Source organism: Pleurodeles waltl, chromosome 1_2 (assembly GCF_031143425.1).
Source record: "Pleurodeles waltl isolate 20211129_DDA chromosome 1_2, aPleWal1.hap1.20221129, whole genome shotgun sequence".
In the NCBI taxonomy this organism is placed as follows: Eukaryota; Metazoa; Chordata; class Amphibia; order Caudata; family Salamandridae; genus Pleurodeles; species Pleurodeles waltl.
The window spans coordinates 213,238,353-213,262,888 of NC_090437.1; the positions used below are offsets into that span (position 1 = coordinate 213,238,353).

General features: G+C 43.9%; 1 protein-coding gene across 3 annotated transcripts in view; it reads right to left on the reverse strand.

The window, feature by feature from the left end:
* The window catches only part of LOC138299526 (phospholipid-transporting ATPase ABCA1-like), a 2,649,159-nt gene that overhangs the window by 379,702 nt on the left and 2,244,921 nt on the right, over positions 1 to 24,536 (reverse strand). The window lies entirely within an intron of this gene.

Sequence of the window (24,536 nt, forward strand, 5' to 3'; positions counted from 1 at the left end):
GAATGTGCATTTATTTTAGCAGCTATCAGGTGCCAGGACTTTCAGAAACAAAAAGTGACATGTACTGATTGATCCGGGTCACCTAAGCGAAGGCACATGTGAAACCTAATTTATGTTTTGCAATGGGAATTGATAGGCTTACCTTCAGAATTATTCACACGACTTAGAGCAACTTTGTCTAATTTGAAACCATAATTTCATAATTCTGGCTCCATGAATAATGAAGTTCTCACGTTACAGAAGTGAAACATACTACCCGATGCTGTGATGTGTTAAAGCTCCCCATTGGTCATTGAGAGTAGCAGTCCAATTGGCTGGCCATTTCTTGCTTTGGAAGCCTCCACATGATTGTCTTTGTTTTCCAGCAGTCCTGCATTTTATTACTCGCTGAATGAGGTGAATTTGTAAGATTGTGACCACTTGTGAATGCAATTTTGAATGTATTTTCCCTGTCATTTTAAGGCTCTGAATGGTGAAAATAGTGAAAAGTAACTGACAAACTTTCACACATTGATTGTTCCATGTTTTGTTGCAGCCAAAACCTTAATTAAGTATGTGGGTTTTGTTTTAATCGCACATTTTTTTTGTGTGTTGTATAGGAGCCCTTCAAAAACATGCAGCGCTTCAGGAGTTGCTTGGAAGGCAGCAGTGGAGGGGGTGCCTGCTTTTGTCCTGGGGGACTGGTGAAGGGAGCACTAGAGTGGGTGCCTGCTTCAGCCCTGGGAGGACTGGTGAGTGAGCTGCTCGAAGAGCACAGAGGTGATGAAAAGGAGATTATAAAATTGAATTTAAATTGTGCATGTCAACTCATTTTATTTGAAGGGAAAATGGCTATATCTTGGCCTCAAGTAGGTCTCTGCAAGTGCCAGCCTCTTACGCAGCACTCCCGCTGGCTCCATGGTGCTTCAGGAGTTGCTCGAAAAGAAGCACTAGTGGGTCCCTGCTTTGGCCTCACAGGGACTGGTGAGTTCACAACTCGAAGCACGCAGAGGTGCTGACAAGAAGTTCCAGCAAGACGAATGGAAACAATACTTGGTCGATAGGAAACTGATAGAGAAACACAGAAAGAACAACTTGACTAAGAACAGGAAACAGCATACTGGGAGGAAAAGTAAGTAGCAAGGACAGGAACCAATGAAAAACAAGGAATGCAAATGGGGTGGGGTGTAAGCCCCTTTTAAGATTTATATTAAATGCAACAGATTTCACAAGCACAGTCCAAGTGCTGTGCGGGTGAAACCTAAAAATGGACCAAGTCATCAGACATGTGAATGGGTGCAAAGTCTGATGAAATGCATGGCCATTGGGTGCTATGTCTGGCCGCAGGAAAGCACTGTATGCAACTGCTGGGAAACAGGGAGTTGAGCACAGGGCCGCGCTATAGACGAGACTCTCTATGCAGAACCCATTGTGCGCAAAGACCGTGTACTGCAGGGTCTGAGTACGAGTGGTTTCATGTGGGGCCTGACTCTAGGCCAGGAACTGGAACCAACTCCCCATCAACAATAATTGTTTACCAGGAACTGCGGAGTCTGGAAGCTCGTGCAGTGGCTCAGTATCCAACTGCCAAAGTTCCATTTTAAACAAAACCCTCAGAAATTCAAAGAAAAATGATGATTAAAATAAAGTTATGGTTCATATAGGGAAAACACGGGAACATTTAAATGGGAAAAAAGTTATTCACTTAAATAACACACGTGGTGTAATTGTTACATATGAAAATCTTAACATCCCTGAAATTCGATTGTTATGGTTCGCTACTGAAACCATGACTTTCACGCCAGCCATGAAAACCCACATTTTGAACGTTATCATCGTATGTATCATCTGATATGCATATCACATCACTATAAAAGCAGTATGATTTCTTTAAATATGTGTTAAGGTCAGTTGTTCAGTGGCACAAATAGTTTACGAAGAGTTAATGGGGGGGGTAAGATGTGTGTTTTTATTGCGCGGAGGCGAGGTTTGTGCCATTGTTTTACTCATCTGAAAGCACGGGGAGACGTTGCTAATTTGCCAATCGCTGACTAGTCTGAGCTGAAATACAAGGCGAATTACTTCTATTTTGTTTCAGTGACTTACCAAAATTCTGCCGAGCTATGCAGTGAGTGCCAGGCGCTTTACTGATGTGTAGTGTAGTGTGCCGTATACGGCTATCGACTACGTTTTGCAATCTACAAGTATATTCGTAATAAACAGCTCTGATGTATTTGTTTGTGGTTAATTCACCCGGCTCTGGCTGGTTCTCTTGACCATGTAAGTCGATCCAATCATTGTACGGAGCACAGAATCTTTGTGAGCTGCCCCAATTTCCGTCCCACGATCTCTGTAAACCTTGGAGCCGTGATAACAAGAGAGGCAATAACGGGCTGCTACAGAGCGCTTGTTTCGAGAATCTGGAATTGTTTGCAGCTTTTATTTAATGTTCAAAGAGCTTTGCGTCTCTGTACAATGGGCCTCGTAAGGAAGTGCTCCAGCCTCTCGCCAGAAGGCACGTCGGTGAGCTAGCAGTCCATCAGAACCGGGAACGTACTGCTGCGGGCAGTTGCCTTGGGAACACGTGAGCGCAAGCTGTTAAGCAGCCCATCACTTGCGCGAGGGTACCGGCGAGCCATCAAAACAAGTGCCTTGTAGCTGCAGATGGCAGAGCAGCAGGTGCCTGAAGAAAGAAACAACTTGTGTCCTCTGCCCCGTGTGTCCAAGATGCCAGAAGTAGAGTGCAGAAAATAAGATTCCAGGATCTCGAGGGGCTACTCTTTTCATTTTATGGCTTGTCAGAAGAAATAATGACACAGCGAGGGCCCTGCCTGTTCTAGGCGTAATATTTCCATCAGCTGCTCTCCTTTAGGCTTAAAAAGTCTCTTTTTTTGGCAAAAGGGGTCATAAATATTGCACCGCTTTCTGTCACGTCTTAATCCTGCAGATAATAAAATGACAGGTGCATGGACTGAAGGAAGTAAATGTCTGCTCAACCAAGCGGTGAATTGATGGCTGTGGTTTTATAGCAGAAACTTCCAGGCAGAATTCAAATTATTTTCCATGTTATTCCTTAAGTCCATGGTGTGCTTCTGTCAGGGTGTCCATTACAAACTTCCATGCAGGCACCCAGATTTACAAACCTTTGACGCAATGCAGGGCAGCAAGCAAAGCTTCTGCGCCGCCTTGTACCTAATGGAGAGGGCGGAAAGGAGTCATATCTACAAAGAAGTGGTGTACTTCTGCTCTCTTCCTACACTGGCGCCTTTACGGCAGCTATGTGCCTTTGCAGGTGCCCTTGAGACATAGAGCAAGCGTGTCTCTGTTGTGGTCTGTATAGTTCTTCCAGTAGTGCTGGAATTGGTCCCTTTTTGCACAAAAGCTATGCTCAAAGGCAATTTCCTCTTTGTGTGCTGCAAAATGCAGCCCACATCTAAAAATGAAGAAAAAAAAAACGAGGAGTAATAGAAATATTTCTCCTCTTTACAACAGATTCAGGGAGGTGCAGGGTTTTGGTGCAAATCCATGTCTACTAGTCTGTAGCTATGGATTTGCATCAAAATATATGGGTGGATGCATTTGTACCACTCATGGGACATCTCCTTGGCAAAAACTAACAAAAGGCAGTGTTGGATTACTTTTGGTTACAAACCAACACAAATTGCTGTTTGCATTGGTTTGTAAATAGGAACACCTGGAATTTGGGTTACTTTAAAAAGTAATGCAAACCTGATGCAAAATCTTTGTAAATCAGACCCAGAATGAATTCATTCAAACTGCTTCCTCCCATCCATGCAACAAGCTATAATTCGGGCCAATCTAAGCCAGGCGGGTGTGCTATGTGCTAAAACGCCCAGCCAGTCTCATGGCTAAAAGTGCATGAGGTTTGAGAAATCATCAATGTTCGTGTGCTCATCTCTTGTTGATATGCAGTGGGAAATTTGTTTTTCTTTCAAGGTGAAGGTGGAGCACACATAGCATTTTGAAATATGTACTAAAAAACAACATTAAAAGCCCTTTTGTGAGTGAACTATTTCTATATATTTGGCAAGTTTGTTTATATGATCATGTGAATGGGTGAATATAGGTGAAAGGCAGAATGAGACAAAGACTGCATGGATGAGTGAGTATATGAATGGATGAATGGTTCAGTCACAATAGATGAATAGATGTATAGCTAAGCAACTATTAACGTGGAACTCTATATTTACTAAAATTTGTAGCAGCAAAGCGTAACAACCAAAGTTGCTGCATTGCATTGCTTGAGAGGGAGACAGCAGGTTAGCTGCATATCTACACAGATATGGGCAAATACTTTGCATCACTTTTTTATCGGGGACCTGCCACAAAGTGCTGGTATTGACAATCCAACGCAAAACACAATTTGTGTTGGATTGTAACTTAAAGTAGATCAATGCAGCACAATGCACTGCATTGTATTACTTTGAATCAAGGATGCTTTGCATGTGTAGCGCATAGGCATTCCTGTGCAACCCCCTTGGATATTGATGCAAGTCCACATCTACAAAGACCTGTAGAAATGGATTTGCAGCAAAATCCTGTGCTTCCCCGTGGCTGGCATACTGGGAAGAAATATTTATTTTTCTCCTTGTTCGACCTGGCATCCTTGGCTTGGTCTCCCCTGCCGTTTTACCTCTGCTTCCCATGTTTTGATTGTGTGCTGGACTCTGTTTTTGTTGTTTTTGGTATTCTAGGTACTTTACCACTGCTGACCAGTGCGAAAGTGCAAGCGCTCCTGTGTAAAGTTTATGTGTAATTGTCTTTTCCTGTTTTGCATATTTGATTCCCTAGCAAGTCCCTAGTAAAGTGCACTAGAGGTGCCTAGGCATGTAAATCAAATGCTACTATTGGGCCTGCAGCACTGGTTGTGCCACCCACATTAGTAGCCCTGTAAACATGGCTCAGACCTGCCACTGCAGTGTCTGTATGTGCAGTTTTAAACTGGCCATTTGACCTGACAAGTGTACCCACTCGCCAGCCCAAACCTTTCCTTTACATACATATAAGGCACCCCTAAGGTAGGCCCTAGGTTCCCTATTGGCAGGGTGCAGTGTATGTTAAAGGTGGGACACGTACTGAAGTGTTTTACATGTCCTAACAGTGAAATACTGCCAAATTCGGTTTACACTGTTGCAAGGCCTATCTCTCTCATAGGCTGACATGAGGGCTGCCTTTAAGTAACTTTTAACTGTAGTTTCCCTTTGGGAGCAGATAAAAGTATGGAGTTTGGGGTCTCTACGCTCACAATTTAAAGATACATCTGTTAGTGAAGTTGGTTTTTAGATTGTTAGTTTGAAAATGCCACTTTTAGAAAGTAGGCATTTTCTTGCTTTAACCATTCTGTGTCTCTGCCTTTCATGGATTCCCTGTCTGGGTCAGACTGACATTTGGGCTGTTTGTCAATCTCCTCTAGACAGTGACGCAAGGGGAACTGGGGTTCAGCCTGCATATCCTGATGAGCCATCTGGTCTAGTGTGGAGGGAGGAGTGGTCACTTACACCTGGATGGGCTGTGCCTGCCTTCACACAATGCAGTCTCCAACCCCCTAGTGTGTGTCTGGGGCCTGGCCTGGGCAAGACAGGATCCTAGAAACTCCAAAGACTTTCCTTTGAAGTCTGCCTACTTCAAAGGCAGAAAGGGGTATAGGTACTGGACTCAAAAACCCAGACTTTAGATTTCTTCAAGATCACTTCTGGTACCAAGATAAACCTCTGCCAAGGAGAAGAGCTGAAGAGCTGTAGATAAGTGCTGCCCCTGCCTGTGACTGTGCATTCGTGGGCTATACTGCAGTTGCTGCATCTGCCAGTGAAAGGGGACAAAGACAGGATTTTGTTGTGCAATCCTGCTTGAGAAGAATTTCCAAGGGATTGGATTGAGTTTGCCTCCTGTTTTGAAGTCTCAGGGCCATTAAAGACATCCTCTGCCAGCACCTGGACTCTCTGCTGAGACACCTGCCCTGCCAAGTGGTGCCCTGTGCAGTCCTTGGGCCCTTGAAAGGTGAAGTTGGCAGAACAAGAGCTGAAATCCACGCCCAGAACGCATGAGGATAAAGTTTCAATGCACCATCTGCAGCGCAGCTGATAAATGACGCGGTACCCGCTTTGTGGCTAAAATTGATGCTCCACCTGCATTGTGGCTGGAGAAACAACACAACACCTGCTTGCAGCTGCTGATAACAATGCAAATCCCATGCAGTGTGGTTTTCTAACACTGTGCAACTGTATTTCTCATGCATCGTAGCTGGGCAGCAAAGTCATTGTGAATCGGCTCAGATCCAAGGTGACCCATCTGGAAATCAAAACATTGCTCTCTTGCGAGGGATAAAAATGATGCATCGCCTACCTGACCGGAGAAGAAACGACGCACGGCCTCACTTTTCCAAAGCATGCTCACCCGTGTGGTTTTATTTTTCACGCAAACCAGGTACTTTGTGTAAAATCAACATTTCCATTGTTTTCTATTGGGTAAGACTCTTATTCTTTTGAAAATCCATATCTTGACTTGTGTATGTTGAATGTTTGTCATTTTGGTTTGTTTGATTTAGATAAATATGACCTATTTTTTTAAACTGGTGTTGTGTCCATTTTGTAGTGCTTTCACTGTATTACTGTGTTTGTTGGTACAAATACTTTACACATTGCTTCTGAGATAAGTCTGACTGCTTGTGCCAAGCTACCAAGGGGATAAGTAGGGGTTATCTAAGTGTGTTTCTCCATTGCTCTGTCTGTGGGTCCTTGCTTGGACACAGTGCAAACTGACTGCCAACCTGAGACCCCATTTCTAACACTCCTCATTTATTCCTCTTTGCATGTGTGCTGCAATATGCAACACACATACAAAGAGTAAATTGTCAGTCAGCATAGTTTATGTGCAGCAGGGGCCCCTTCTTGCCCAACAACTATGCTGAGTACAACACAGACACCCTTGCACTTTTGTGCTGGGGTGTCTGCATTAGCTCATGGCAACATAAATGCAACAGCACATGGAGAGCACAGAATACTGCCACATCTTTCTGTATGTGGCCCTGCTCTGATCCTCCTGTTCATTCAACACAGCACAACCAGCTCACTTGCTGGGTTGCAATGTGTGATATGTTTGTAAATCTGGGCCACGGTGCTCTCTCCCTGGGGCTGGTGCACAATGAGGCTGCTAGCACCATGCATACACCTTTGCACTTTAGTACAAGGGTATGTGGTGTGAGGTCTAGCATAGATATTGTCCTGGAAAGGCAGCCTTCAAGAACAAAATTCTATGCTTGGATAAAATACAATGCTTAGACTAACTTTTAAACTTGGCCTACTTTGTATGTGTGCTCTACAATGCACACACATGCAAAGCCAGAAAAGAATGAAGAATTTAAAGCATTTCTCCTCAATAAAACCAATTACAAAATCAAGTTATTTGTAACTGCAAAACCCTGTCTACTTTTGATAGTAGATGTGGTTATGCGTCAAAACCCATTGGAACACTTGCGTACCAGACGAGGAGCATCCCATTGATGCTTTGTAATACAAAGTAATGCTAGGTGCTGGTTTGCATTACCTGCTATAGATAATTATATTATATATATAATATGTTTTTCTCTGGAACGTAAATTTCAAATCAACATTTTCTGCTGATGTGTGCCACTTTTATGATGCTAAACCAGTGCCAAATGTTAGTAAATGTACTTCTGAAAGTAACATTGGATACAGGGACAGGGTACATGCAAGTCTTAACTTATGCTAACAGCAGCTGTCTTTATGACTTGACCTGGCAGCCAGGTTCGCTTGTTACTTAGATAAACATTGCTTCAGGTATGTGATAGGATTGCAGTGGATGCTAACCTATAAATGGTTGAAGGAGAATGTTGAGGGTAAGAATTACAGGTGGCAGGTGATAGAAGGTGATTTACTGGTGGTTGCTGCATATCATGTGAAGTGCTAATAAAAGCCTGTTAATTGATAATTCCTCAGCACAATTACTTCTATTCAATAGAGATGAGCAGGTCATGCATCTTCTCTGACCTGACCACCAGTTTGGTGCCTACATTTCCTTTCAGCAGTGCTTTGACACAACTGTGCCTTATGACATTGTTATCTTAGTGCCTGTGCGGCAGATTCCTGTGTGGCAGATACCCTGAGGCCATCTCTATAGATTATAGGGTCACATCATCTCCTTGCATGTTCCATGCATACAACTTCATAAACCTACATTGTAGAAAAATGGTGACCAATTGATCGTGGCCAGTTCCACTTCTCGAGTGGTCTGCCCTCCAGTTTGGTGAATAGAAATTGAAAGAGGACTTTATGGCTCATATTGAGAAGTGGAACTGGCCACGATCAATTGGTCACCATTTTTAACTTGTCTGACTATGGATAATCTATCCAAAAGCACAAAAGAAGAGAAACATTCAGTATTCCAACATTTTTGCTCAATGCTTAAGAAAAATGAATCATACATGTTAGAAATGGGGTCTTTGGTTGACAGTCAGGCTATCCCCTGTTCAAGCAAGGATCCTCACTCTAGTCAGGGTAAAAGAGAATCACCCTCAGCTAACCCCTGCCTACCCCCTTGGTAGCTTGGCAGAGCAGTAGGCTTAACTTCAGAGTGCTATGTGTAAAGTATTTGTACCAACACACACAGTAACTTGAGGAAAACACTACGAAATGACACAACACCAATTTAGAAACATAGAAAATATTTATCTAAACAAAACAAGACCAAAACGAGAAAAATCTGACATACACAAGTCAAGCTATGAATTTTTAAAGATTAAACTCAAAAATAGCAGTTAAAAACACAAAATGCTTCGATGAGGTGTCAACACGGCATTGTAACGGAGTCGTTCCCAACAATCCAACACCAGCGGTGCCGGACACGGAGTCACGTAGACCCCCAGGTACAGTACCTTGGTGAAGAAATGAAAACGAGTTGATGCACGAAGTCGGGGACCGCGGCGTCTGTGCGAAACGGTGAATCAGCACACTTCTAGCGGTGTTGGTCACGACATGGTGCAGCAACTTCCACAGAGACGCGACTTCGGCGGGGCTGCAGCGATGTCACGCCTGCAAAGGTCATCACGTTCCAGCGAAGATCACGGAGTTGGGTGCAGACGTCATCACCGGATTCAGCAGCGGTGTCGGTCCGAAGTTACCGAAGTCGATTTCCTTGGATTTTCACCAGCTTTCCTTTCAAGGGCCCAGGGACTGGATAGGCACCACTTGTCAGAGCAGTAGTCTCTCTAGAGACTCCAGGTGCTGGCAGAGAGAAGTCTTTGCTGTTTCTGAGACTTCAAACAACAGGAGGCAACCTCTAGATCAAGCCCTTGGAGACTTCTTCACAAGATGGAGGGCACACAAAGTCCAGTCGTTGCCCTCTTACTCTGGCAGAAGCAGCAACTGCAGGATAGCTCCACAAAGCACAGTCACAAGCAGGGCAGCACTTCTCCTCAGCTCTTCAGCTCTTCTCCAGGTCGAGGTTCCTCTTGATGTCCAGAAGTGAACCAAAGTCTGGTTTTGGGTGCCCTTCTTATACCCAATTTCTCCTTTGAAGTAGGCCTACTTCAAAGTAAAGTCTCTTTTGAATGTGAAATCCTGCCTTACGCAGGCCTGGCCCCAGACACTCACTAGGGCGTCGGAGACTGCATTGTGTGAGGACAGGCACAGCCGTTTTAGGTGTAAGTGACCACTCCTCCCATCCTTCCTAGCACAGATGGCTCCTCAGGAAATGTAGACTACACCCCAGCTCCTTTTGCTTCACTGTCTAGTGTGAGGTGCAACCAGCCCAGTTGTCAAACTGACCCAGACAGGGAATCCACAAACAGGCAGAGTCACAGAAATGGTATAAGCAAGAAAATGCTCACTTTCTAAAAGTGGCATTTTCAAACACACCATCTTAAAATCAACTTTACTAAAAGATGTATTTTTAAATTGTGAGCTCAGAGAGCCCAAACTCCATAATGTCCATCCGCTCCCAAAGGGAATCTTCACTTTAATCAGATTTAAAGGTAGCCCCCATGTTAACCTTTGAGAGGGACAGGCCTTGAACAGTGAAAAACGATTTTCTGTCAGGACATATAAAACACATTACTATGGGCCATATGTATGAGCACATTTTCCCATAAGGACAGAATGGGTAAAACCCTTTGCTACATCTGGCCCTATATGTCTTACCTTAACCATACACTGAACCCTGCCCTTGGGGCTACCTTGGGCCTACCTTAGGGGTGCCTTACATGTAAGAAAAGGGAAAGTTTAGGCCTGGCAAGTGGGTACACTTGCTAAGTCGAATTTACAGTTAAAACTGCACACACAGACACTGCAGTAGCAGGTCTGAGACATGATTACAGAGCTACTTATGTGGGTTGCACACCCAGTGCTGCAGGCCCACAAGTAGGATTTGATTTACAGACCCTGGCACCTCTAGTGCACTTTACTAGTGACTTACTTGTAAATCACATATGCCAATCATGGATAAACCAATTACATACAATTGTACGCAGAGAGCATATGCACTTTAGCACTGGTTAGCAGTGGAAAAGTACTCAGAGTTCAAAAGCCAACAGCAACAGGTCAGAAAATAAAACTAGGAGGCAGGAGGCAAAAAGATTGGGGATGACCCTGCATACGCAAAAAAGTCCAACAATACATATTAGTTCAGTGTATAGCACATGTAAGAATATAATAGCATTACTAGATAAAAGTGTAGTATACCTTCACCAACTCACTGCCCTTCTTAACAAACCCTGGCACACCTTCATTGGATTGGCTTCATTGGAAAGATGCATTTGAGGCATATTTAGATGCTGTTGATGGAGACTACTAAGAAATAAAAAGCTTTAACCCTAATTTGGGCCTCGAAAACATATCCATATTGAAACCTTTACCTTCACTTGAGGTAAAAATGTACCTAAATGAGGAGGGTGCCTCTGGTAAAATGGTAACCACCAACATAGAGGGTGAATATGTCTCAGTCCAGAAGACATTGCACAAAAGATTCTCACCAGCCAAACATGTTGTTTTGGAAAGGGATACATTCTTGCAGAGGCCTCTACAACACAGAGAATTAATTGATGACTTTGAATTGGCCCTGACAAAATTTCCAATAACAAGGAACTACCAGGAATTCAAGGATAACATTATTCAAGATCAGTTAATCGAAAAAAAACTGCAATTCGAAAATGTAAGTTTGTTTACTTTCCAAGGAAGATCCAGACTTGTAATTGATCATAACAATGCAAAGGTGATTGGGAATTTGGATGCCTACTTTAAAGAAATGTCAAAATCTATTAGAACATTGGAATGTTGGGGGCTCCATTGGAGACAATGGATTGCTCCAGGATTTTACTGTCCGGTAAAAGCCTGGAGCGTCAACGTTCCAATGTTCTTTGTTCACAGCAAGAGCTGTCAACAAAGTCCTCATGGAGCCTGAGGGGATTTTAATCCCTTCGGGCTCCGTTAGGACATTGTTTTATTTATTAGAACATTCTGCCATCTAGTGGCAGAATGTTCTAATAACCTTATAGCCCTTCGTAGCTGGGCTATACTTGCAATTAAAGTCCAGCTCCTTTGAGCGGGCCTTTAATGGCTGGGATAGCAAGCTACGGGGGCTCTAAGACTAAATTAAACAAGGGACTAATGGGAAAGTAAACTTTATTAGGTCAAAGGATGAATGCAAAAATGTTAAAAAAGGACAAACACCCAAAAAGGACTATTAGGCTGATATCAAGAAAGATAAAAAAAACATTCTGATGTAAATTTGTGTTTTAAGTGGGGTAGCCACACACATGTTGCCTCAGCAAAAAATGTATCTGCCCTACTTAAAATATGTTACAAATGTAATCACACAAGACATTTTGTGAAAGTCTGTTCAAGTTCACATAAGATAAATGTTTCTCAGCTGGAATAGTGTGGTGTGGAGAATGAAAACGAGGATGAAAGCGATGTAGTTTTGACTATACAAGTGGATAATGAGTGGTCTAGTACCACAAAGGTGGATGAGTCTTCTGGTGCAATGAATTATATTGGAGGCGACGTTAACAGTCCAATGTTAAAACCATTTAGATAAAAACCATCATATTGCAATAATGCAATCAGTGTTGTGAGTGTGCGGTTAATGGTTGATTCAGCATCACCCTTTACATTATTTGGCCCAGAAGGTTTTAAGAAACTTATGCTATAAACACTTAAGGATTCTAGTATAAACATTTAGGCTTACGGGGGAAAGAGGATTGAGATAGTAGGACATACTTGCTAGAATATAAAGGGGAAAATGCTATGTGTAGTCTAAGCACAAAAAGAGGGGTCTATTATTCCAGGTTGAAATGACCAAGGATTACTGGATAGAATTTGAGATTCCAACCATCCTGAACGTGTGATTTCCAAATCAAAATTGACATGTATGAAAATTACGCTTGAGAAACAATTGGTGAAGAAAGTTTCCAATGTATTCACTGAACATCTAGGAAAGATTAAATTCTTCAGCATAGGATAGGTGCACAAAGTATCTTTATCTCTAAGAGATGGCATATGTGAAGAGTTGGAAAAATTGTGCATGTCATAAGTGATTGAACCAATAGAAGGGTCAGAATGGTCAGCCTCGATGATGCAAGGATGCAAGAGTGACAATTTGTTGCGTCTGTGTCGATTTGTATGATTTACATCAAAGTATATAGGTTGATAGAGAACCACTCCCAAATATAAATGAAATGTGAGCACACTCGAAGGCCTTACTATAATTACCATGCTCTTTACAAGTCAGCCATTTACCATCAGGTGTTTTTAAATCAAGAATCATGACATCTAACTTAATGTGATACCTCATAATGTGTTTTCTGTTTTAAACATAAGCCATTTGGCTTTGGTGCCAGCCTCGTCAGAATTTGAAAGACTTATGAAAGAGATCTTCAGATATTGTGTGGGAGTTCGATATTTTCAAGATGATATACATGTGTTTGGCAACAGTGTGGCCAACACAATGTGAGATTGAACAGTGTTTTACAAATTTTATAAGCTAGAGGCATGACTCAAATATGACAAGTGTAAATTTGACAAAACTTGAATTTATTTGGTCACCACATACCTAAAAGTAAAGTGACACACAAAATAAACCTATTAAGAACTATTAAAGAAGCCCCATCACTTACCCACGAAGACCATTTGAGGTCTTTCTTGGGTTTGGTGGAATTTTATTCCAAATGTGTTCCCCATTTTGCCAATAAAATAAATCCATTAAGGTGTTTACAGAAAAAAAGTAATAAAGTATGGCTAGAGTGTTAAATGTAAAAATGCTTTTGATGGTATATGTGAGGACATTATTTCTACCCAGGGCATCGCTGGCGCTTTATAGCGCTGTGATGGTGCGGCAGACTCCTCCTCTGCCAGGGATTATGGGACTCACATTTCCCAATAGTTTAGAGCACCACCTAGCAGCAGCTTTCACACCCAAGACAGCGGGGCTTTGCTGGCACTTTATAGCACTGTGGAGGTGCTGCAGATTCATCCCCTGCAGCAGTTTTCACTCTTCGTTTTCTTCCTAAGCACCACACATTACATTGCTTATTTGAGTAGTTACAAAAATGTGTTTATCATCTTCCTAGACAATATCTTCAACTGTTTGCAGAGGCATTCTGCACAAACAACTCAGCGAGCATTTTCTTTTACATGGTATATATTCATTCCTATAATTAAACTCTTGTAAACGATATTGCCACGTAGCAATTCTGGGTGTGGCCTTAGCAGCTCTCCTGGTACTAAATAAATCAATTAAGGGTTTGTGATCAGTGCGAAGGTACTGCTTCCCACAAACCCAGGGATATTCTGCCTCCCTAGGTATCCTTGATGCAAAGGCAAACGCCTCTTTCCTACCATTCTTTTTTCTTTTCATCAATACAGCCCCCAGCCGAAATTGCTAGCATTCCTGGTGGTAAAAGTGGTATTTGGAGTATCATACAGTTTCAATGGTTTCAGGTGAAAACTGCTCCCAGGCGTTACCACAAGCTGCTGGGGACTGCAAGTACCATAAACCCTGGCAGGGGAGGAGTTGGTTGCACCACCACAGTGCTATAAAGCACCAGCAATGCACTGCTGTGTGGAATTTGCGTTGGCTATTCCCAGGCTTAGCCTGGGCCAAGGGCTAACCCATCCTGCACCAGACAGCGACAGGAAGAGGCAGAGGCATGGCCACCCCTCTTAGTTCCATCTCAAGGTGAACCAGTCCTCATTGGTCATAGTGAGTACCCCTCGGGTGTTGTATCGTGGGTAAAAGGAAGGCTGCTGACCCCATAATGGGTGCTGGAAGAGAGTCGAAACAGGCAAAGAGACGCAGCAGAAAACTGCACTTTAAAGGACATTGACTCGCTGATTGAGGAAGTTGAAGACATTAAATAAAGGGTTAAAACAGCCAGACCCACATGACTCAGAGTCCAAATAAACCCATTTTGTTGAAACGAAGGGGAATAAGGTTAGATCCACCTCGCAAACCCCAAATCTGCTGTTGCCTCAGAGCATACTGCAAAGGCTGGACAAGCTGCTCCTAACCTTTCAAACTCTCCCTTTAGCCAGTTATCGCTAGTTTATAGCCAGTCTGCTACACCAATTTGGTCTTCAAGTTAAATATGGTCAAATTGATTTGCCCCATTGGCCACTTCCGCCTGTGAGACCTCTTTTTCATCTAACCCTGTAACAGTCCCTGAAATGTGAGCTCAGAGGACCTTAAAGCCCTGATAAACAACCAGAGGATTGAACTTGTTGTCAAGAAATCCTCAGTTCAGTCTTTAAGCCACAGAATAATGGAGCTTGCTAAAGAGAATAAAAGTTTATCTCTTAGAATCTCAGACCTAGAGTCTAAAAAACATGCAAAGCTATCTAAGTGCCAACAAAGACTGGTGAACCTAGCAGAAGGAGTTTCTGAAAGTTGTCCAACTGTCAGAAATCCCACCCTTGATACCATGTTATCTGGACCGTACAGAAACAGAGATGATTGTAACTTTGCAAGTGAGTGGAGCGTTCTTGACCAAACACCAGAGCCGCAAAATATTATGGGAGTGCACACCTTAATCCCACACCCTCACAGACCTCCCTCCTCCACAAACAGCACAAGATGTATGTATCATCTTAATAGGTACAGACCCACTATCTAGGTAAACTCCCTCATACCCTCAGCCGGAACAGCTGCTTTCACGTCTCAATCAATTAGGGAACCATTCATCTATATGATTAATGTCCCAAAACTAAAGGCGAGCCAAAGGGAAACCACAGAACCCTTAGTCAATAAAATGACACGCTGGATATGTGTCCAACAGTAATGCTTTTCCTTAATTCATTCTGATAACTTGCATGCCCAGCATTTATCAGATCCCAGAGATGCCTTTAATATCATTATGTTTCATGTGAGAAATCTCACCATAGCTAAAGGGTTACTAGTGTGGGATGTAAGAGCAGTTCCCCCCTCCAGGCCCCAACAGTTTAAAAGCACCCCAAGTTTCCATCCCACTAAACCATCATGCCTTGGAGCCTCTCACCCAACAAGCAACTTTGCCTTGGTTGCTGCCCAGAACTCCCATAGTGACCCAGCCCGAGTCAGTGCTACAGTCCGTTCTTTCACCTCTGAATTAGCGTGCTCTGCTCCATCCACCCAGTCTCCAGTAGAAGAAAGTGAATGACTAAGGCCTTCATTTTAAACATGGCGGGATAGCCTGCCTCCGACCATGCTGACGGTCGACGGAAGACCGCCAATGGCAGCTGCAGGCATCCCGCCATATTCTAACGCATAGAGCCTCACCGTCATTGATGGCAGTGAGGGCCGCCATGCACCATGCTGGTGGTCGGTGGTGGGGGTGGATGCTGCTCCACCCTCACTGCCACGTTAGTCCAGACACCGCCACGCCTATAATGATGCAGTCATAGGTGTGGCGGTGTATGGAGGCGGGGTGATGCCCCTTCCCTCCCGGAGCAGTGCCACGGAACAGGTAAGTGCTGCCCAAGAGGGAAAGGGGTGAGGGGGGTATGGGTGTGTGTGTTGAGTGAGTGAGTGTGTGCATGGGGGTGTGCATGTGTGTTTGTGAAGGGGGATGTGTGTCTGCGTGTATGAATGGCTCTGTGTGTCGGAATATGGGTGCATGTGGATGTGGAGGGTTGGGGTTTGGGGGAGACCTGTATGGAGGTGTGGGGGATGGTGAGGGGGGTTGGGAGGGCCTACAGGGAGACTGGAGGGAGAAGGAATGGGAGGGTCGGTTTTCAGGGTTCGGGGGTGGGGGTTGGGGGCGGTTCTCAGTGTTTGGGGGTGGGTGGGGGTTGTGGCAAGGGGGGGGCTGGAGTATCACATACAGGTGATAGGAATAAGAATTTCTGTCACCTGTTTGCTTTCTGCCAGGGATTAAATGGCGGTGTATCCCACCAGGATATCCCTGGTGGAAATGGGAACATTATCCCACCGCCGGTCTGGCCTCCACTACCGGGTCAAAAGTGCCTACTGTCGGCCCGGCAGTCGAATCTGGCCTGGTGGTGGGTAGTAGTGAAGTGACTGCTTTGCAGCCAGTTCACTACTGTTTTCATCATATGGCGGTCTGAACCGCCATGGCATTTGCGGTAATGACCACCAGCGGTGCGGTCTTTACCATCATGTTTAAAATGAAGGCCTAAGTCACTTTAGGACAGGCAACAAGGACGAGAGAATTTCTTATCCCCAATCTTGGCTCTCTGAATTTGAAACCGCAAGCTCTGTCTCCTCCCACTTCATTGTTAGTGACTTGCCCACACAGTGTAATAATTTAGCTGGTAATTCCATTCTTAAGCCATGCCAAAACATCACAATATGTGACCAGTGTAAATCAGATCCGATCGCGAGCATACATCCCCACGAGAGCTCAGAGTAAATAGAAATGGGAATTTGCCTTTGCTACTGTAAATATCCTGGAACATTGCTGGTCTGTGGGGGAAAATTAACGACTCTGAATGGGGACATGTTATTGGTAGGCCCGGGGGGAGCTCGCTGGATTTTGCTATGCGGAACTCCACGAAGTGCACAAAAAACTCTGCCACGCTACGCTGAGTTCTGCGAGCAGCAGAGTGCAGCAAGTAGCACTGCTTGTGCTGATTTTTAATGCCAGGAGTTTGTCCCTCTCAGTGAAATCTGCGTGAATGGCACAATGAGCAGACCAAGAGGGTGCTGCTTCTCTTTGTGGCTTGAGTAGATGTTCAACTCAAACGTCAGCTTCCTCAACGCGAGCAACAGGTTTCTCAGTGCAAGCGATAGGGACCTGCCGTAACTACTCGTGTTGAAACATCTCACCAAGAGGCGGTCTATTATGTGATTTTTGTTGCTTGCTCTTGCCAACCTACAGTTGGCGAGTGAGAGCGAGAGGAAAAACTATGCTGCCCACCACTCCACGGAGTATTTGGGAACTCCGCACAGACTGGGCAGAACTCCACAAACTCTGCCACTGGAGCGGAATTCATCACCCACCCCTTGTTATTAGCTAATATGATATAGTACTTCTGCAGGAGACCTGGGCACTTGAAAAACACTTTAAATGGGGCCTCTGCAAATACAGCATAGAAGCAGTGCCATTAAAAGCTGTCCGTCCCTCTGAAGGCCTCCTAGTATGGGTTAGGAACATGCTTAATGTATCTATCAAAAACCTACAGGTAGACAGCAAAGACATCTTAGGTCTTTCTATAAGGTAAGACAATGGCATGTAGTTTGAACCATACAATGTGTTCAACCGGACAGTACAGAAGTATAAAGAATCTCCTATGCTTATTTTGCTTGCTCATCTTTATAATAGGACAGTCAACGCACCTCTCTTAATTGTCGTGGACTTTAACATCACTTTTGAGCTGCTTATTGGCGTAGCTTTGACTATCGATTTAGAAGCTGAAGCCAGAGGCATATTGGAACTAGAGAGTGGACCTTTGTCATCAAAAGCAAACTCTGCAATGCAGTTATTGTCAGTCCCTCTGACCTATGGCATGCGGGCCTGTAATGTAAATTTATAATAGTTTCAATAATATTTTTGATCTATTTGCAAAATCTCCCTAAGAAACAGTCCCCCTATTAGATCTTCATGATGACCTGTTTAAGGTCCTGTATCGCATTTGTACAAAGGAACTTATGTGTTAAAAAAAGACCAGTTTATCAGTCACCAGGTTGGTATTCAAAAGAGCTCAGGAACTACTAATCAAGAATGTGAAGCATGGAGCTCATGAGGAAATTAGTGTAACTTGCACAAAATATAAACAGATCACAGCATTTACCAAACAGAGATGGATTGATACAAACTGGGCTGCCCTGGTTAAGGCATCAAAAGGTAAGGAGTCTCTGACCTAATGGCATATGTTTGCACATGACAGCCTTAAAACCCACAGTCACATAGAACTATCTATGCAGCTGCAGCAGTGGGTGGACCATTTCATGGAAATGTATGCTGCAATTTGTACAGCAGATGCTAGAACATCCAACACTCAGGATTTTAGGTCAACAATGATAATGACCCTATCCAATTTACATTGGATGAAACTTTGTGGACAATCCAGTCCCTGTAACCCGGAAGGCCCTGTGCCCAGACAAAGTTCCAGGCAATCTATTTTGTTCTGTGGCTGCTCTGTGGGGCCCATATATAAATGCACTGACAAACAGGATTATGCCTGGTGGCAAAACTCCTGACTCTTGGCATGGCGCTGAGATTATTCCACTGTTTAAAAAAGAGAAGACAGAATGGTCCCAGGAAACTACCGACACATCAGTCTAATTGATAACTTGCAGAAAGTGTTCTGCCACCTGGATAAAGTACTTGATTGGATTGATGAGGCCAACATTCTCTCTCCATTTCAAGCAGGCTTTTGCTCCAGGATGAGCATGATTAACCAGATCTTTATACTTATGGCCTGATTTAGAAAATGGCGGATGGGTCACTACTTCACATTCGATATAATGGGATTTAGATTTCGGTGGACATATATCTGTCACCATTGTAATGTAGTAACCTTTCTGCTAATTTCTAAATCAGGCCATAAATGTAATTTTTGAAAATATCTTAAGCTCTCTAAGGTTCACCTATACATGTTTTTTGTGGACCTTAGGATGGCCTTTGATCTCATTCCCAGACAGCAGTTGTTGTTCACTCTTACTAAAATGGGTCTAAACTCTGCATTGTTAGACATACTTATTAGGATATGTGAGAGTAATTGCTCACAAGTAAGATGGGGGATGGTGGCAAGTTGACTGATTGCATACCTGGTAAACGAGGAATGCGTATGGGATGTGTCCTCACCCCATCCTTGTTCTGATTCTTCATAAGCGGTACAGTTAAACATCTGATTGCTTGCATTCATTACTCTCCCAGGCTGGGCGGTTGTTACATCTCTGCATTGTATGCACAGATGACACCCTTCTGCTATCCCGCACACCATTTGGGATTTAGAACATGCTAAATGAATTTGTAAATGTTTGTGATCATCGAGGCATAGAGGAGAACACCTCAAAAACAAAGATCATGGTGTTCAAACCTCATGAATCATATAAGGGTGGGTTTCAGATAATGGAGTAGAACCTCCAAATAGTAGAATATTTGACTTCTTAGGATCAGAACATACAAAACCAATACTTGGAAATCCTACATCCATAAATGTGAATTAACCTTGCTTCATAGCGCTTCAGCACTAGCAAAGATATATAAATCTACCACCCCCAAGTCACTTTCCCCAGCAGCTGAAGTGAACAGGGAAAAGGTTCAGACAGCTGCCCTTGTATGGGACAGAAATCTGGGAGGTTCAAAATTCTGGTTGTCTGACTATTAAGGAAAATACATTTTTATTGTCTTGACTTCACGTGCCCAGAGCACTCATATGATCCTGCTATGTTTTTATAAAGAGCTCGAGGAGATTAATGAAGTAGCCTCTCTGAAATCTCTGTTACACTATCCAAAGCTGTGGTCCAGTCCCGAGCTACAGATTTACAGATTAGACACAGAGGAAATCCTTAATACAGACAAAGTGCATCTCATCCCATGGTTCTTGAACATAAAATCACATCTTAAAGAGTTAGGCCCTCATTACTCCGAGCGGCCGCCAATGTGGCCGCAATCCCGCTGACAGCATTATGAGATCCCTGCCGGCCCAGCGGGGATGTCAGCCGTAACATGGGAGCTGGCTCCTAATGGAGCCGGCCGTGTTGCGGCCGTGCGACGGGTGCAGCTGCATCCGTCGCGCAGCAGACAGTGAAAAGCAGGGTGGGGCTGTGCCTGGGGGCCCCTGCAATGCCCGTGCCAAGTGCATGGGCAGTGCAGGTGCCCCGCGACTCCCCTTCTCGCCAGCCTTTAAGGCTGGCGGGAAGGGGAGTTCTAATCCCCCGCCGGGACCACCATGGCGGGAAACCGCAGGTCCCGGCGGTGCGACCACGGCGCTACCGCTGTGGTCGTAATAAGGCAGATTTTTCCGGTACGATCGCCAAAACAGCCCTGGCGGTCTTTGACTGCCAGGGTTGAAATGAGGCCCTTGGTTTTAAGCATCTACTGGAGTAAGCACTCATTAATTGATAAAGGCACTAAAGCTGCAGTAAAAACTGCTGTTTGGAACACAAAGATCATCGTCCACCAGCAAAATGTAAATTCTGGGGAGCTCTTCCGGGAATTTTTATCTATTAAACCTGCACCTGCCCCGGAATCATACCTGGATGCAATCCAACCTCCTCAGGCTGTGAACCTGTTTGTAAAATTTACGTTGAACACTTTAATGGTTAGCAAGTTTATATATAACTGGAAATCCAATTTGTTGGAAAGTGGATTATCAGTAAGGGGAGGTAGGTACCTACACTTAGTAATTGGCCACAAACCCCACTAGGTCCAGTCAAGGTCTCAATAAATTAATCCTTGCTCAACCCTTGGTAGCTTGGCCCACAAGCAGTTAGGCTTAACTTAGGAAACAGGTGTGTAAAGCATTTAGGGGCATATTTATACTCCGTTTGCGCCGAATTTGCGTCATTTTTTTAGACGCAAATTCGGTGCAAAACTAACGCCATATTTATACTTTGGCGTTAGACGCGTCTAGCGCCAAAGTATGAGGAATGAGCGTCATTTTTTTGCGTGAACGCCTTCCTTGCGTTAATGAGATGCAAGGTAGGCGTTCCCGTCTAGAAAAATGACTGCGACGCAAATGCGTCGTATTTATACTCCCGGGCAAAAATCACACCCGGGAGTGGGCGGGGCAAAAAACCCCGCATTTGCGCCTCTTTTTAACGCCTGGGTCAGGGCAGGCGTTAAGGGACCTGTGGGCTCAAAATGAGCCCACAGCTGCCCTCCCATGCCCCCAGGGACCCTCCCTGCCACCCTTGCCCACCCCAGGAGGACACCCAAGGATGGAGCGTCGTTAAAAATGGCGCAAATCGGGTGGAGGCGATTTTTTTGCCTCTACCTGACTTGCCCCATTTTAAGACGCCCTAACGCCATTTTCCCCAATGCCGGCGCTGCCTGGTGTACGTGGTTTTTTTCCACGCACACCAGGCAGCGCCGGTCTGCTAGCGCCGGCTAACACCATTCAATAAATACGGCGCCCGCATGGCGCTTCAGAATGGCGTTAGCCGGCGCTAATTTTTTTGACACAAAACTGCGATAGCGCAGTTTTGCGTCAAAAAGTATAAATATGGCCCTTAATATCCACAAAACAGTACATAAGTAAAGTTGAACACACAATAAGAACCCAACACCAATTTATAAACACAGAAAATACTTTTAACTTTACAAGGACACCAAAACAACAAAAATCCGATGTATGGAACCAGAGATATGAATTTTTGAAGATTACATGTAACAAAATGCCTTTTAGCACCTAAAAAGCGCCAACTAGAGACATATGGTCACACTTGACTGGGGCAAAGTCAATGTTTGAGGCCAACCCCAATAGAGCCCTGCTTGGCTATGCTGAGACGAAGGCCTCCGTCAAAATTGTATCTTTGGACTTAGTTACTTTTTGAAGCTTTTTCTCTTGACGTTGGGCGAGGATCCTATTCAGGTCGAGCTGTGATGCAACAACATAAGTTTGCTTCAGCGCGGGATACCGGTCAACTCCCGGAAGTTTCATCAACGGTGAAAAGCTCCGGAGCTTCAGCTGGAAGAACCGGAAATTCCAGCTGGGTCGCGGTTCGACATCACCAGTTTGACTCTCGTCGACAGGTCGGTCACCTTATGGAGCTTCTTTGTAAAGTTGCTCCAAACTTCTGGATCTTCTTCAAGAAGTACTTTTTGGGTCCTCAAAGTGTCCACAAACTTGCTCCAATGTTCCAGAGGCTATGAGTTGCTCCTTGAAAGTTGGGACTTCAGTTCCTAGAATGCACCTTGTCAGAATCCATAAATGGCCATTTGACACTAGTCAGCTGAGCTATTCTTGTGGGACTTGATGCAGGGGACTCAGGTCAGCTCCTTTGTACCTGTAGCTTACAGGGAGTCCACTCCTGGAGTTGCAGAAGCAAGGCAACGTCCTTTTCTTGTTGAAGCCCAAAGTGTACAGCTGGTGCAGTCCTTCTGAGTGCAGTGTCCAGGTGCAGACCAGTGGTCCAGCAGGGCAGTCCCTCTTCTCCAGTATATTGTACGAGCAGGGATCTGAATTGTAGGGCAGCTCTGCCATATTTATCCTTGCTCCTTGGAGTGGCAAACAAGGGTTACTCCTGTCCCAGGGAGTGCAGGCCACCACCCTCTGGGGTGACTATTTCTTGTGAAGTGTGGCAAAAAGCAATCCCAGAAAGCAACATTCTTGAAAAATCCAACATGGAGGAAATCTTTCTTGGAAGGTTACATCTGGCTGAGCCCACCCACTGGTGTGGTCAAGTTTCCCTGCCACACCTCCTCCAACCCCTCTATTAATCTAACCATTGGGGTTCCTAGCTGTCTGGGGGGTTCGGGACATGGGGGAGGTCCATTTTCTGTCCCAAGTGGATTTCCTTCTTTGAAGACCAGTTTGGATACTTTTCTGCCTCCCTGCCTCCCAGATACTTCCTTTGTGTCAGCGCAGGCTATTTGACACCTCAATAAGGCAGCCTGGGTCAGGCTGGCAGAGGCTAACCAATCTGGAAAAGGTACTACAGGGCTGAATGTGGTAACTTTCAGAAAGAGTTCTAAAGCTCTTTCTCTGTGTCAATTATATCAAATTCAACATTGGCAAGCAGTTGGATTTATTGTAACATTTAAACTGGTACCAAACTTGCTGTGTTTATTGCATTTCTATTGAAAATAAGACTTAATTATTTTAAAATAAAGTCTTCAATGTTATCCTATGGGCCCCACAAACTACAATGGAAAAAACGCATTTGGCTGTTATACCTCACCAACGCTTATAAAACATCTTTTATAAAGTCCCTGCTTACATTTAAACTGCACCCACCACTAGGGTCACTTAGGGCAGACCTTAGGGGTGACTTATATGTAACACTAAGGTAGTTTAGGACTCAGGAAGTATGTTTAATCCCAAAGTCGAATTTGAGTTCAACTCAACTTAAAAGCAACCAGCAATACATGCCTGCCTTAAAAATAACTTGGGACACCACATCAGTATACCTATGGGTACACTCATATACTAGGGACTTACAGGTAGGTTGTCAGAGGCAATTATAATTAGGTCTCATTTGCATCATTTGCATATAATATTGTACACAAATCACTTGCCCTGGGACTAGTTAGCAGTGCCCAGGGCACAGTCAGAGTCAGTAACCACCAGTATCAGTCCAAATGTTTGGGCTGTGATCAGGGCAAGAAGGATGACTTTCCCACACAATTGTAACAAATAATCTTTATATGCATTCTGTGATAATATGATTGAGGATATTGAACATGTGTTATTCTTTTGTACTTCATATGAAAGGCAGAGGTGGACTTGGATAAAGCCACTTTGCTCTGCCTCAGGCATCAGATATTTCAAAGGGGCTTTCCATATTCTACAAACCAACACCAGTTCCATCATAATTATTGGACTTAGCCACTTTTTATATAGAATTTGACTAGTAAAGAAGGGGCTGGGATTCTCAGTTTGTGCTAGTTGAATCCACCATCTACCTTACTCAATCAGTAGAGCACATGGACTCTACAGGCCTTTTACATATAAGACTATAAGACAATATGTCATAATATTGTTCTTTTGCATTTGCACTTTATACAACCAAATGGCCTCTGGTCAATTTAGATTTGCATTTCAGATGTTAAGTTATAATATTATTATAGCTACCGTGCATCACTTCGTTGTTTTAAATATTCTACTATTACAACTCTCTCTTATAAGAACTATTTTATGCATGATGTATGATATGTTTTTTGGGCTAGTTCCCGAAATAAACATTATTCAATCAAACGGAGTGGAGATCTCAGAAAAAAGATGCAGCACTTAAAAACTTAATGACATGGATAATGAAAGGTTGGCCGTGTGCTAAGCATTAAAACTCACTTGTGACAAAGGTTTATTATATAGGTTGGAACAATTGGTGATTCCTTCGTCAATAAAGATGAAAGTGTTAGAACTAGCCCAAGAAGGTCACATTGGAATTCAAGCAATGGAACATAGGGTACATTACGTTTT